A 15420-nucleotide genomic window follows, 5' to 3' on the forward strand; every position below is an offset into this window, starting at 1 on the left:
AACCCTCAGTTTATATGCAGAGGCAAGTATTTTACAAAGTTGGCTGATGTATTCATGTATCTTGCTTAGGAAAATACCTGTGTAAGTACATCCAAGCACGTTTGCTAAAACTTCCACCAGTTGACCCAGATCTTCTGCAGTGCACCCACACCCTCCACTTACTGTACTCCCCAAACACTGCGAACATTAAGAGATGTCAGGTTTTATTTCCAGGACTTGATTAGCAGGTGTAAAAGCATGCATGCCTGTTTGAGGGTGTGTATGTATACTCCGTTTATAAAATAAGTAAATGTGCATTTACGTCCAAATGCCCTTGTTGTACGTGCATACTTTTCCATGTGGCAGAGACAGTATGCGCCTACTCTGGCCCTTTTGCAAATTTTCTTACTGCACACAGAGACTATTTACGCGTATATGTGCTAATTTTATGTACATAACTCCTGCATAGATCTTTGAACCTTATCTCCGTGTGGCAAAATGGGGATCTTTGTCCCTGTTGAGATTTTTTTGATTTTGCAGAGACCTTTCTGTTTCTCCTTGCAATCCTGGAACTGACTGGCAGGTGGCAGCCTAACTGTGCTCTGCACTTTTTGGATAATCTGCATTTTTTTATACCTCCTCAGTCTCCACAAGGTGGTGGAAGGTTGCAACAATCTGTATTGTTATTGGTCAGGAAACCAGTGCATTGGACTTTCATTGGTCATAAATTAGCAGGCCCAGAATGACCCAGTCCAGTGTTTGCAGAACTCTCCAGTCTTGGCTGGGATGGCAGAGGCACCAGATTTGTGCCAAAGGCATTGTCCTAGCTCTACACATACTTGTGGGGACAACATTTCCTGAACCTCCCCAGGTACGAGCTAAGTATAATGAAAAGTACATAGTATTAATTGTATGAATTCTTATTTAATGAAAAGTACATAGTTAGTATTAACTGTATGAATTCTTATTTTACATGTTGTTGTTTGTAAATTAAATATTTTTCCTGTTAACTGTGTTTGCTATTTGTTAATGAACATTTTAGTTTGTTAGCTCTTGCCTGTGACTAATTGATAATCCCAGTATTTTATTTCCTGTATGTGTTCAGCTTGTGCATTTCTTCGAACTGCATGCCCCTTGGGTTGTGTGGAGTCTCAGTATCCCTAGAAAGCACTAGGGAATAGCTCACAGGTGGAGTACTTGCCCAGAGCGGGGAACCCATTGGCAGGTGAAAGGCTGCAGGTACAGAGGTGCAGGCAGGCCTAGGCAGTGCTTGGCAGGACCTTCCTAGAGTTAACTCGAGTAGGCATTAGGAGTAGTCCCTCTTAAAATCTAAACTTAGATAGCTATTGATATTAGATGTTAAACACATTTTCAAACTGCTTCCCTATTGTGTCCAAGTATCTTAGATACCTAGTTTTAGAAGGTTAGGTGGGAAGTCTAGAGGAAGGGTATCCGGATAAGATATTCATAGCACTGGATGTTGAAATATAATACCATTTAACTTCACTATTATTATTATTTATCTAGCAGCACTGTACAGAGACACATAAGACATAGTCTCTGCTCCTTGGAGCTTACAATCTAGGCAAAATACAAAGACAAGACACAAAACAAAAAAAACAACCCAATGGTGTTGACTTTCCAAATAAGAAGGTACTTGGAAGTGTTTCTGCGACTAGCCTTTTTCTTATTTTCTAGTAACAATTAAAACCAACTTTAGATTTAACAGCATGTTTGTCTAGCTTGAAATATGCATTTGAATTCTTCAGGTGACTTTTAATTTATTCACAAGCCTGTGCTATGACCATTGTGCTCCAGGGCTTCCCAGACCTGTCCAGGGACACAGGTTTTCAAGATATTCGCAACAAATATTCATGAGACAAATTAGCTTACAGTGGGTCTCGGATGCCTGCAGATTCCTCTGGAGAAGTCCATTAATGGCTATTAATCAAGTTTACTTAGGGAATGGCCACTGCTATTAATTGCATCAGTAGCATGGGATCTTCTTAGTGTTTGGGTAATTGCCAGGTTCTTGTGGCCTGGTTTTGGCCTCTGTTGGAAACAGGATGCTGGGCTTGATGGACCCTTGGTCTGACCCAGCATGGCAATTTCTTATCTTCTTATGCAATATTTATTGTGGATTCCGCCCCCACCCCAGGATAGGTCTGGGAAGCCTTGCTCTTAGGATTATTTCTTCGTCATAATTTGCATCCGGTTCTCAGCCATGACGGGCTGCCTTATTTTTGGAATCTTAGATCCTGTGTTGTTTGCACTTGGGGAGAGACTGGATCTGGTTTTCCTGTGGGTTCCAGTCCGTCAGCTTTCGAGATATTTTACTCCATCATGGTTCATGGAATGAGAAACTAAAAATACGCGACGACCATCTCCAAACTCTACCAGTAGAGTTTTTGTTTTTTTCTGATTATAATAATATGCATTTAATTGTGGACTGTACAAAGCAATAGTGAGTAATTTTCATAGCTGTCGTTTGCAATACTTTTTGTATTAATCTGGATGGCTCAGATGGTGGCTGATATTTGCTTTTTTAAAGCAGGCTTCATTGCTGTGGATTTGTCTAATAAAGTTTCTGAGGCTCTGTAAAAATAAGTTAGATGGGCATTTGGAAATGCATTTAATTAAAGGTGCTAATTAACCAGCCTGGAATCCTAAATTCATTCAAATGGATGCCTAACCCATTAGCATCTAATGTTGAAAATAAATGTATCTTTTGCATGCTTTGAATCCCTTTTCATCCACACAGGGGACCTGTCATCACCAGTATTCTGCTTCAGTTTTTACGTCTACCTTTGGCCTTAGTTGTGTTACACACTGCTGAAAATGTAGCCCTTTAGCTGTAAGAGGGTTATACTGAAGTCACAATGGAAAAGTAACACTGAAACATAGAACATGACAGCAGGTAAGGACCATAAGCGCCATCCAGTCTGTCCCTTTCACTCCTTCAGAGAGCCTCTGTGCTTGTCCCATGCTTTCTGGGACGTCAACACCGCCCCCATCTCCATCCCATGTGTCCACTACAGAAACATTTACACCTATGGACACCCCCCCTCATCCCATCACGCCTCATTCTAGAGCCCCCATCTCCATCCCATGTGTCCACTACAGAAACATTTACACCTGTGGATCCCCCCCTCATCCCATCACGCCTCATTCTAGGGCCACCATCTCCATCCCATGTGTCCACTACAGAAACATTTACACCTGTGGACCCCCCCTCATCCCATCACGCCTCATTCTAGAGCCCCCATCTCCATCCCATGTGTCCACTACAGAAACATTTACACCTGTGGATCCCCCCCTCATCCCATCACGCCTCATTCTAGAGCCACCATCTCCATCCCATGTGTCCACTACAGAAACATTTACACCTGTGGAGCCCCCCCCCCCCTCATCCCATCACGCCTCATTCTAGAGCCACCATCTCCATCCCATGTGTCCACTACAGAAAAATTTACACCTGTGGAGCCCCCCCTCATCCCATCACGCCTCATTCTAGAGCCCCCATCTCCATCCCATGTGTCCAGTACAGAAACATTTACACCTGTGGACCCCCCTCATCCCATCACGCCTCATTCTAGAGCCCCCATCTCCATCCCATGTGTCCACTACAGAAACATTTACACCTGTGGACCCCCCTCATCCCATCACGCCTCATTCTAGAGCCCCCATCTCCATCCCATGTGTCCACTACAGAAACATTTACACCTGTGGACCCCTCCTCATCCCATCACGCCTCATTCTAGAGCCGCCATCTCCATCCCATGTGTCCACTACAGAAACATTTACACCTGTGGATCCCCCCCTCATCCCATCACGCCTCATTCTAGAGCCACCATCTCCATCCCATGTGTCCACTACAGAAACATTTACACCTGTGGAGCCCCCCCCCCTCATCCCATCACGCCTCATTCTAGAGCCACCATCTCCATCCCATGTGTCCACTACAGAAACATTTACACCTGTGGAGCCCCCCTCATCCCATCACGCCTCATTCTAGAGCCCCCATCTCCATCCCATGTGTCCACTACAGAAACATTTACACCTGTGGACCACCCTCATCCCATCACGCCTCATTCTAGAGCCCCCATCTCCATCCCATGTGTCCACTACAGAAACATTTACACCTGTGGACCCCCCTCATCCCATCACGCCTCATTCTAGAGCCCCCATCTCCATCCCATGTGTCCACTACAGAAACATTTACACCTGTGGACCCCCCTCATCCCATCACGCCTCATTCTAGAGCCCCCATCTCCATCCCATGTGTCCACTACAGAAACATTTACACCTGTGGACCCCCCCTCATCCCATCACGCCTCATTCTAGAGCCGCCATCTCCATCCCATGTGTCCACTACAGAAACATTTACACCTGTGGACCCCCCTCATCCCATCACGCCTCATTCTAGAGCCCCCATCTCCATCCCATGTGTCCACTACAGAAACATTTACACCTGTGGATCCCCCCCTCATCCCATCACGCCTCATTCTAGAGCCACCATCTCCATCCCATGTGTCCACTACAGAAACATTTACACCTGTGGAGCCCCCCCCCCCCTCATCCCATCACGCCTCATTCTAGAGCCACCATCTCCATCCCATGTGTCCACTACAGAAACATTTACACCTGTGGAGCCCCCCTCATCCCATCACGCCTCATTCTAGAGCCCCCATCTCCATCCCATGTGTCCACTACAGAAACATTTACACCTGTGGACCACCCTCATCCCATCACGCCTCATTCTAGAGCCCCCATCTCCATCCCATGTGTCCACTACAGAAACATTTACACCTGTGGACCCCCCTCATCCCATCACGCCTCATTCTAGAGCCCCCATCTCCATCCCATGTGTCCACTACAGAAACATTTACACCTGTGGACCCCCCCCTCATCCCATCACGCCTCATTCTAGAGCCGCCATCTCCATCCCATGTGTCCACTACAGAAACATTTACACCTGTGGACCCCCCCTCATCCCATCACGCCTCATTCTAGAGCCGCCTTTCCAATGAGAGACCTGCCTTCTGTGCATTTAATCCTTGAAGGTATTTAAATGCCTCCCCTTTGCTGCTTTTCCTCCACGTATAGATGTTTAAATCTGTTTCGGTATGGTTTACCGTGAAGGCCCTTGACCGTTTCAGTCGCTGTCCTCTAGACCGACTCATTTCAGTTTACGCTCTTTTGAAGGTGCGGTCTCTTGCATTGTACGCAGAACTCCAAATGAGATCTCGCCAGAGATTTATACAGACTTTTCCTTTTTCCTGCTGGCTATTCCTCTCCTTATGCGCCCAAGCATCCTTCTGGCTCTTGCCATCACCTGCTCTCCCTGTTTGGCCACCTTAAGGTCACCGGATATGATCACCCCCAGGATCCTGCTCTTGTTTTGTGCACAGAACTTTAGACCCTGTGCTGTGTGCTCCCTTGGGTTTATAGAACCCAAATGCATGACTGTGCACTTTCTTAGCAACTAATCCCAGCCGCCAAACTGTACTCTAGCGTTAAGACTATTCCTCCACCTTCATTAGATCCCTCCTCCTATTTTCCACACCTTCCATGCTGCCTACCCAGTTATAGATTTTGCTTTCATCCACAAAAATGCAAACCTCATCCGACAGCCCTTCCACAGTGAGGTCAGTATTCAGCTGCTGTCTGGCAGAACAAGGCTGGATCAACGTACCCGGCTCCCCTGTGTGGAATATTCAGCAGTGTGGCTGTGCCGCTGACCATATCCAGATAACTATACGGGAGCATCCTTAAGGCACGTCACAGGTTTTACTGCTGTTAAGCCCCAGCTCCTGTCATCTCTACACTATAATGTGTTTACTAGTTTATGTTTCTGTTGTGCCTCTCTCAGCGTACTTAACATATTAGCACGTAATAATCCTGCGTAAACTGGAAATGTAAAACTTGAACCAACACCAGAAGAAGGAAACTTGCCTGAAACAGCTAAATTCTTGGGAAAGTAAAAAAAAAAAAAAAAAAACCCATAAGAAAAAGAAGAGTAACCATAATGTTAACCTTGAGGAATCCAACAGGGTTGGTGGTGGGCAGCATCTAGGGCAGGAGACCCAATTCTTTATCTGAGATGGCTTTGAGCGAGCCAGAGAAACTGAAGCCCTCCAATTATCAGCTTTCTTGCTCTAATTCCTGCCTCTTTATGCTGCATTCCTAGGTCTCCTTTCTTTTTTTTTCACCTGAGAGGGACATTTTCTGAACTCGTTGACACGGTGGGTTTGAGAAGCATGCGCCCTGTTCACAGCACACTTTTCCCCATGGGGTAAAAGGTGTGAGAATTAGGTCAGGGGAGGAGAAGTACCCGCATTCTGCAACCTGCTTGAAATTTTCAAATTCACTTACAGTTTCCCCAGGCGGTTTAAAAATTGCCCCCCTTAGTATGTTTTTCTTTTTTCTTTCTACATGCATTTTGAAATGAAAGATTTGCATTTCTAAACACGGTCATGGCCCCTCTCTTTCTAAAAGTCTCCTCCCCCAAATCCACTTTCTCATATCGGTGTGATGCCTGCATTGGGTTTTTGGTGAGGGTCAGCAACAGCAGGAGCTTTCAGAAACCGTGCGCCGCAGAAATGGAATCAATATCATCGTGAGACGGCAGGGACGAGCAGAACGGCGAGAAGCTGAAGATTCGTAAATGGGGGAGGTTAAACAGAAGATGCTTTCAAAAACATCAAACACTTATTCCGCCTCAGGGATGATCTAAAAAAAATCAGAGTGGCTTTGGGGGCCGTGAATTATTCTGGTTAGCAGTGCGAATGGGATTTGTCGGGGTTTTTTTGCAGTGCTGGTGCTGTTTTAATAAAAGTCCTCGAGTCCCTTTCCTCTTTTCCAAAGTATCAGCTGTTTGGCGGCAGTGTGGCTTATGAAGAAGTGTTACGGGACTGGACTTGATTCTGTTATGATCTAGCCCCGGTACAGCTGTCGAGGCACAGCGTATTGATACAGAAAGAGCGGCAAGATGCCCCAGAACATTCCACACCAGACCTTATCTTGCACATCACTCCAAAAGTGCTTACTAATCGGGTCTTGAGAAAGCGGGCCAGGAATTAAACGGAAAATGACATTTTTTGAGGAGAGACGGCGCCCGACAGGAGGCGAGACAAGGAATGTGCTGCAGCAGGAGATCAGAGGCATGACTTCGACTTGCTCACACACATTGTATTTTTCTTTTTTTGCTTTCAGCTGTAGATGACAATATTGATGTGTTCCTACAGAACCGGTACCAGGACATTCCACCCCCTGCCTAGTATACCTGCATATTAGGGACAAAGAGCCTGCATCCTTCCCACTGTACAAACTGCGCTGTGTCTTGACAAATGGCCCAGTTTGGAAAGGATTTTGCCCTGGGGTTTTACATCGGCCCATCTCATACTATGACACCATCTGAGAAGGCCTGTATTACGTCAGTCAATCCATATACAATATTTCAAACTACACAGCCATCATGCAATTCTAAAAAAATGTGTTGTATGAAGGAGCGAGCAAGCATTTACCAGAATAGATGTGGAAAGGCCACGCCCAAGGTCACCGATTCCCAGAGGTGTTTGCTTACCCCAAAGTATGCTGCCGTTTGAAAGAGACCGGCTTTAGGGCATAGACAACAGCTTAGCCTGGACATTCCTGTTGCTTTAAAGAACTGGGTACCTTCCAACCCGATACTGTCGGATAATCATTGGCGGGTCCTCCCCAGCTGTACTGTAGGAGCTTTGCAATATGCTGCAGTCACCTGCTTTCTCCGTCAATCAGAACATAAACTGCAGGCTTCCCGCCGTGGCCCCGCAGGTTCTGAGGTCAAACAAAGCCCCTTGACCTAAGTTAGAGGTCAGGTGTTGGATGCATGTGACGCTTTATTTTGAAAATGTAAGCTCTTTAGGTTTTGAGCTTAAACGCTATAATCCTGCACGCTCACTTAGAGTAGTCGATGCAAACTTGCTCCGTGTCCCCTCTTTTTGCTCTCGCAACTTGAACATTACTCAGAAAAGAGCATTTTCTTACATTGGGCCGACTGATACAAAAGCTTTAAAACGGCATGCTGCAACTGGATGCAAAAGTGGCACGCTGCCGCCCGGCCTCCACCGGAACATGGCGCACCGCTGTCCATTCAGAAGTGGCACGCTGCCGCCCGGCCTCCACCGGAACATGGCGCACCGCTGTCCGTGCAAAAGTGGCACGCTGCCGCCCGGCCTCCACCGGAACATGGCGCACCGCTGTCCGTGCAAAAGTGGCACGCTGCCGCCCGGCCTCCACCAGAACATGGCGCACGCTGTCCGTGCAAAAGTGGCACGCTGCCGCCCCGGCCTCCACCGGAACATGGCGCACCGCTGTCCGTGCAAAAGTGGCACGCTGCCGCCCGGCCTCCACCGGAACATGGCGCACCGCTGTCCGTGCAAAGTGGCACGCTGCCGCCCGGCCTCCACCGGAACATGGCGCCACCGCTGTCCGTTCAAAAGTGGCACGCTGCCGCCCGGCCCTCCACCGGGAACATGGCGCACCGCTGTCCGTGCAAAAGTGGCACGCTGCCGCCCGGCCTCCACCGGAACATGGCGCACCGCTGTCCGTGCAAAAGTGGCACGCTGCCGCCCGGCCTCCACCGGAACATGGCGCACCGCTGTCCGTGCAAAAGTGGCACGCTGCCGCCCGGCCTCCACCGGAACATGGCGCACCGCTGTCCATGTGGCAAGTCAATGCACCTTCTGCAACGTGCAGGCCTCCTACTCCAGGGTGCAAAATACAACTAAGGGAGGACAAATCTTGAAGAACACGCAAAACTGGGGGTAGCTGCCAAAGGAATCCTTTTTTGTTCAGGTTTTAAGGGCTGCACAAATAAAATATTTAATTAATATGATTGACGAACGTACGAACATGAAGATATACCGTGCTGGGTCAGACCAAGGTCCATGGAGCCCAGCTTGGAAGTGCGCTGATTGAAAGAGCACCGTCTATCTATGATCTGTTTTAAATATCCCAGTTGTTAGTTTCACGGAGTGTCCCCTGGTTTTAGTATTATTTGAAAGCGTACATAACCGTCCTCTATTTACCCATTCCCTCTGTCATGCTCCCCCTCTCAGCCGTCTCTTTTTCAAGCCAAAGAAACGTACTGACTGAGAAAGCCGCATTAAGACAAATGCCTTGATTTGAACTGCCTCCCGGAAGTAATCCACATCGCCTCTCCCAGGCCCTCTCCTGGATCACAGTCTATCGTTATTACTATTTAGGCGAGTGGAAAAGCTCTCGGTAATAAAATGTTCCTTCTTATTTTGTAAATTTGGGATGCTAAGATGTTTTCAGCAGTAAAAGACAGTAACAGCGATCCGTAGCTCAGTTTTCACTGAATGTCGCTGTCACCGTGGTGATTTGCACCCCGAGCGGGGTTTAGTAAGGAAAACACTATGAGGAGAACACAGAATCCATTCCCACAGACACAGAACTGAGGGAGGGGACAGCCACGAGGAATCAGGCCCCTAAGGGATCCATTTTTAAAATGGCCGACTCAGCCCCTGCTAAAACGAGAACATTTGGTGGCTGAATTCAGCTGCTGAAGAAGTGGCTGGCCCCCGAGGATCCCCCGCCCTTCCCATCCAGCTCTGCCAATTGTCTGCAATCCTTCCTGCTCTGAGCGGTTGCAAAGGAAGGCTGACGGTACCGTAGCCTTCGAATAGGCTGGATCTGATTAAGCCGGAAGCACAAAAGGAGCGGGAGCAAACCGCTTGGCCAATAAAATACAATTATACATTCCTGGCATAGTTTTGTTTTAAATCAGTTTCTTGCAGTTTCTGTTCCCTTGCACAGTGCATTAAGGCAGTTTTCCCTTCGAGTCGATGCAACAGTTTTGCTGCCGTCTCTGGTGCTGATCCAGGAAAAGCGAAGGTGCTGCCGGAAACTGCTGGAATGCAGACAGAAGGAACAGCGACAGCCGGCAGACGGCCAGAAGCACCGCAAAGACCGTGGGCAATGTTCTCCAAAGAGTGGGCCGGCACCCCCCTCTGGTTGTGTAGGGGGGACATCCTGTTAACCAGGTCACGCACCTCAGTGAGCTTCAGTGGCATTCACCTCTCACCCAGGGAGCGTTACTGGCAGTCACTCGCCAGGGGACTCGGCGGTCTAAGAGAGAGGGAGTAGTGAGGAAATTCTCAGCCCGGGCAGCCGCCGCAGCAGCGTTAGGAATAGGACAGGGACGCGGTCCAAACATGACCCAGCGGCACAGCTCTCTTCTTCGTGAACCCTGCGCGTGCACCCTTCTTATTTCTGCCACCCGCGCAAGGCCCAGCGACACCACAGTTGCAGCACGTGAATAAAGTTATGTCAGATTGTACAAGTCTCCCTGCCCCATCAGTTCATAAACCAGTAACAGAGCTGCAAGGGCCTAGGCTCTTGCTCCGAGAGTGGTGCCATCCCCCATCTGCCCACCCCCCACAGGGAGAGTCACTTCCACTCAGAACTGCAGGGGGCGATTGGTCAGAGAGACCCTGGAAAGTACCGAGAAGGGGCTTGCAGTCTGCACTCCAGCTGATGCCCCTGAAGTCCCACAGTAACCCCATGCTATGGCGGCAGCTAAAATTGTGCCGATGGGCAGACTTGGAGGTCAGAGATAATAGGGCTCAAGGCAATAACACGCACAGTTCTGTTAACACCGCAGGGTCTCATTAGCAGATGATGGAGGTTGGATCGGTTCCTTTCATCCTATTTAAAAGATGAAAGGGTTGCAGTAGCTCGGGGAATGATTTTGGTAAGGAACTGCTTTAGCTCTGACCCTAATGCACTCCACGTGCAACTCTTGGGATTAGAGGAGGGGAAAGAGTGAGAAGCCAGCATGAAAGGACGGCCAGAGCACAGGGAATGTAGGAGGCACCAAGGAAGAATTAATTACACCCTGGCAACAGTGGTTTCAGTTCATCCCAACACCGAAGAGTCACATGAAGGCTGGGTTTTAAACCACAGTGATGTCCCTCGGAGGCTTAAAATAGCGGAACAAGCTAAAATGCTTCTCCACAATAAACAAGCTGTCCCATCAAAGTAAACTGACAGGGCAGGCCTCGCCCCTCTATCAATGCCGCTTTTTGGCTGGCGTAAATCTAGGGTTGCTGCCTCACACCACGTTAACTGAAACGGCCAGTTAAGCACCGCTTATTTCATTTAAGAAATCTGTAGCCGGCGGATCCGACAAGTTTGTTCTTGGCGGGGTACAACATATGGCTCTGTCCCACTGCATGCAGGGACTTGCAGTTCTGACTTTTCCCAATTGCTTTTCCAATGAAAGTCAGAACTACAAGTCCATGCATGCAATGGGGCAAAACCAAAACCCGATGAGACTGCTCAAGTTGACTTTGAGTGAAGGGGTCAATCCTGTTCAACTCATTCCTGAGCCTAAATAAGTATTTGGTTTAAGGATAGACAAAATGTCTTCTAATGTACTCTCTCTTTAAATTGCACACCACTGCTGGGCAAGTCGGTCATCCAGGGAGCAGTTCTGCCACCCTACGGCCGATGTGCACAATCCACGTACACCACAATCAATCTTAGCTCAAATGTGTTTGAAATGGATGTGGAAGGGTTTTTCAAATGCCCTTGCAGGAACGTGAAGTGTGGTGTGCTCGAGCTAGGGTGCCCAGGGAGCTCCAAGTCAGAAGGGAGAGGCCGAGCCACTCTTACGAAACCAGAAGCAACCCAGAACTGCCTCAGCCTCGCCCGCCGAGGAGGAGTTCTGTGGTTTCTATATTCCACAGAGACAGCTCTTAAACCAAAGTCTCCAATTTTCTCTTGATGGCTGAAACCAAAGGCCTTTTATTCATCCTCGTCCTCTTGAGCTATCTGCTTTTGACACTGCTGATCACTTGATACTCCGTCTTCACTTAGATTTAAGGACTCCGTCCTGTCTCGGTTTTCCTACCTCCCCCCTCCACCCTTGAACTTTTAATGTGTCCTCTGGTGGATCCTTTTCTCTGTAAACTAATTCCCTTGCTGCTTCGATTTCCTCTCATAGATTTCAATACCATCTTTACACTGATAATTCTCAGTTCCACCTCTCTCCACCAGACATTTCATCAGGAATCCAGTTCCAAATCTTAGCCTGCTTACCTGTCCCATCACCACCCTAAACTCAACGTGGCCAAGACAGAACTCCTTACCTGTCCCTCCAAGCTCACGTCCCCTCTTCCCCCGATTCTGTGGATGATAAGGTTATCCTCCAACTCCGCTCAGCCCTCTCTACACATTATCCAAAACACTGCTAAAATGTGTCATTTCTTTCTTTATAACAGCACCAACATCCATCCCTTCCTTTCTGAACACAGAACCAGAATCCACATCCACTCTCTCCTCACCTCCCCCTTAGACTATTGCAATCTGCTCCTCACAATTCTCCCAGTGAGCTCTCTATCTCTCCACTGCAATCCATCCAAAATTCAGCTGCGCGACTTATTCTTCTCCCAAGTTGCTCCACCCCTATATAACCCTTTTTCTGAAGTCACGGCATTGGCTCCCTATCCGCTCCCGCATACAGTTCAAGCTCCTCTTACTCACCTCCAAAAGCCTTCGCTCTGCAGCTCCTCACCCCCTCTCCTCTCGCTATTCCCCTCATCAATTCTATCTATGCCCTTCTCCCCACTCTGTGCTTTCTACGTGGCTGCACTGCACACCTGGAATAAGCTTCCTGATCCCTCAAATCCAGTCTAAAAAGCCACTTTTTTGAGGCTGCTTTTAAATCTTAACTCCTTATTATCACAGCCTTATTGGTTTAAACAGTTTTCTTAATAAATGAAAATCTGTTGCTTTTGGCCCCTGTGTTTCTCTTAAGATTGTAAGCTCTATGGATGGAGTAGGGCTGCCGCTTATGTTTTTGTACAGCGTTGTGTACATCAAGTAGCGCTTAGAAGTGATGAGTAGCACTAGTAATAGCAGTCACCTTAGCAAAACCGTGCTCTGCATCTCTCCTGTGCGTTAACTTTGTCCTTTTGAAACATGCTCGTGGAGAGACTTCACAACTAAATTCCCCCCCATTTATTTTGTAATCCCTCCTCCCTCCAGAGAACATGCCTGAGCAAAACGAAAAATCTCACCAGTGGGGAGAGCTACGGGATGTCACCTGCAAGACTTAACCCTGAGCACTGCTCGCACACGGGCGGATTTTAAAAGCCCTGCTCGCGTAAATCCGCCCGGATTTACGCGAGCAGGGCCTTGTTTTTGGAAGGGGGCGTGTCGGGGGCGGGACCCGATGACGCGGTGTTTCGGGGCGGGCGTGGCGTTTCGGGGGCGGGACTGGGGGCATGGTGCCGGCCCGGGGGCGTGGTCCAGGCCTTCGGACCAGCCCCCGGGTCGGAGCACTGCGCGCCAGCAGTCTGCTAGCGCGCGTAGATTTACGTCTGCTTCTCGCAGGCGTAAATCTACGTACAAAGGTAAGGGGGGGGTTTAGATAGGGCCGGGGGGGGTGGGTTAGGTAGAGGAAGGGAGGGGAAGGTGAGGGGAGGGCGAAAGAGAGTTCCCTCCGAGGCCGCTCCGATTTCGGAGCGGCCTCGGAGGGAACGGAGGCAGGCTGCGCGGCTCGGCGCGCGCCGGCTGCCCAAAATCGGCAGCCTTGCGCGCGCCGATCCAGGATTTTAGAAGATACGCACGGCTATGCGCGTATCTTATAAAATCCAGCGTACTTTTGTTTGCGCCTGCTTGCAACCAGCTCTTTAAAGGGCTACCCTGAGGAGCCACACAGCTGTAAGCCCAAAGAAGAGAGCCATAGGGGGTGAGTGCAGATCAGCCCCCTTCCCCACACCGGGGTCCACCAACCCCTGCTCACCTACCTCTGCTGGTGCTTCCTTCATGGCCAGACCTCGCCCCACATCATCAGAGCTGCAACCAACCTTTTAAGGGCTGTCCCATGGTCGGGTCCCTGTCCCACTCACCCGAGGCCTTCTCTGTTTTTCCCATTGCAGCGCTCACATCAGAAGTGCCTTGCCTACCAATTCAGCTAGTGCATCTACCCTCTTTCAGTGGATTTACAAGGCAAGACTCACCAAAACTACAGCAACTGGCCCCAGCACCCGCACACCACAAGCCCTCACCCATCCCACCTACCATCCTTGCCACTCTCACCCACCACTTTTCTCTGCCTACCTGATCTGTTCTGTGCAAAATGTGCCATACATCAGTCTTAACCCCCTGCTCTCACTCGGCCTCACCAATTTCCATAATTACTGGCATAAGAACATAAGAATATGCCATACTGGGTCAGACCAAGGGTCCATCAAGCCCAGCATCCTGTTTCCAACAGTGGCCAATCCAGGCCATAAGATCCTGGCAAGTACCCAAACACTAAGTCTATTCCATGTTACCATTGCTAATGGCAGTGGCTATTCTCTAGGTGAACTTAATAGCAGGTAATGGCAATGGCAAATATTCCCACACCACACACCCAGCACACACAGACCTTGCAGCTCCTAAAAGTCTCTCCTCCACCCACCAAGATACTCCTGTATCAGTTGACCCCTGGGACTAGATCCTCAACTGGGATCAATCAAGATACTGCTCCTAAATACCCATTCTATTAACAAGAAGATAAACCTCTTGCATGGTCTTCTCATAGATTAACCTGCTGATATCCTCTGCCTCTTAGAAACATGGGTTCAAAATACTGACTCCCTCCAGCTTTCCCAAGGCTATACCTTTACTCATACCCCCATGGAAAAATAAAAAAGGCTGCGGAGTAGCCATAATTTTTCAGTCCTCTCTATCTCAGACTCCCCTATCACCACAAGAGCTGGATGAAATTGAAGCACCCTTCTTCACAACTGGCATTCATCTCAAATAGGGGATCCTATTAGTTTACCGCCCTCCATCAAGCTCCATCTCAGCTCTGTATAATCTCTTGCACCTAATGTCAGAGATCACCCTGGAGCACCCCAGAATCCTAACCCTGGGCGACTTCAATATTCATGCCAATGAACCGTACCTGAACCTCCCACAAGAATTTCTAGCTTCCCTGGACATTCTCAACCTCACCCAAGTAATCATAAGGTTTACCTACGAGGCATGCCACACACTCAATCTCATTATAGCTCTCCATAATTCCTAAAGGAACAAATGATAGAAAATCTATGGCCCATCGAAGCCTCTTGGTCCAATCACCAAATATATATAGTTTGACATCCACCCTCTCACATCACAAAAATCCAAACCGAGAAATCTTGCCTTATCCCTAAGTCATTCTTACACACCTTCTGAAGCTCACTAGAAGGCTCCCTTTCCCCTCAACTACAAAGTCCAATCTAGTGGACTACTGGAATTCAGACTTTAAATCATCCACAGAAAAGATTGCTCCATGGAAAATCACCATCATCAAAAACTCTAAACCAACCCCTGTTTTACACCGGATCTAAGAGACCTGGCAGACAGCTGGAAAGGAAGTAGCAGAAATCGAAGTCC

At 48.6% G+C, this 15420-nt stretch overlaps 1 long non-coding RNA gene across 1 annotated transcript in view; it reads left to right on the forward strand.

Moving 5' to 3' along the window:
* The first annotated feature begins 565 nt into the window (after positions 1-565).
* The window catches only part of LOC115078465, a 148060-nt gene continuing 133205 nt past the window's right edge, over positions 566-15420 (forward strand). Inside the window, exon 1 of the long non-coding RNA XR_003853119.1 lies at positions 566-850. This is a non-coding gene — a long non-coding RNA (uncharacterized LOC115078465). The remainder of the gene's footprint in view (positions 851-15420) is intronic.

This window comes from Rhinatrema bivittatum, chromosome 1 (genome assembly GCF_901001135.1).
Source record: "Rhinatrema bivittatum chromosome 1, aRhiBiv1.1, whole genome shotgun sequence".
Taxonomy (NCBI): Eukaryota; Metazoa; Chordata; class Amphibia; order Gymnophiona; family Rhinatrematidae; genus Rhinatrema; species Rhinatrema bivittatum.